Raw genomic sequence first — 932 nt, 5'->3', positions numbered from 1 at the left:
GTTGGGCGAAAATTCACGTGATTCAGAAACGACGCGGCAATGCCTATTTATAATCAAGTGTTTTTTCCAGATTCCCCCTCAACCTTGTGCACAGTCGATTGCGTTATAGACGCACTTTTGACTACCGTTCGACGCGAGCAGACGAGTTTATCCGGATGGCGAAGGCACCATCGATCGTGACAGGCTACGGCGCTGAACGTCCAGAGAGGAGCCCACGCTCGCGTTTTTCGCATCTACGATTTTGTAACAGAGAGAAACCTTTTGTAACGCCCTCTGACACGAAGTAAGTCCTTGGAAGTAATTCTTCACCTAACTAGATGGCAAACTCCATTGGTAAGTGCGTACTGGTTACCGACCTGCCGCTTACCGACTTCGTGTCCACTAAGTGCAATTTCCCCAATTTTTAACCAATAACAGAAGCGGAATCCCACGAAAATCAAACTCAAGCACTCATTGCAGCAGTGAAAAATGCTGTTACCGTCACGCAAGTAGTGGATAATTCATCACACGGCAGAATCTGGATTTACGCAATGAATAAACCAATTACGCCAGTCGACATACCAAACCCCATTAGGGTAACCATTTTTAACAATCTTCTATAAATTGTGGAGGCTTGCATGCGTGGTGTGATGTATACTCACACCACGCTTGCATGGCATGATATGATTTTGAGCCAAATTTTCGATATTCCGTCACGTGTCTCATGTGTCAAGACATAATCATTCCGATTCACTCCAAAGCTTTGTTCTCCGTTAAAAGCATTTTTTGGCGAGCCGTTGGTACAGGTACCAAAATGAATCAGAGTATAGTTTACGTGACACAGTATCGTTCTGGTAAACCTTGGTTCTTATACCAGTGGTCCGCGAAAGAATGCCTTACGTGAAACATACTGGCTCGGAGATTACACAAGGCGACCGATCTGAAATTGGCCG

This window comes from Neodiprion pinetum, chromosome 1, assembly GCF_021155775.2.
Source record: "Neodiprion pinetum isolate iyNeoPine1 chromosome 1, iyNeoPine1.2, whole genome shotgun sequence".
Lineage (NCBI taxonomy): Eukaryota > Metazoa > Arthropoda > Insecta > Hymenoptera > Diprionidae > Neodiprion > Neodiprion pinetum.
The sequence above is the reverse complement of the archived record's forward strand: the minus strand, read 5'-3'. Positions refer to the sequence as shown.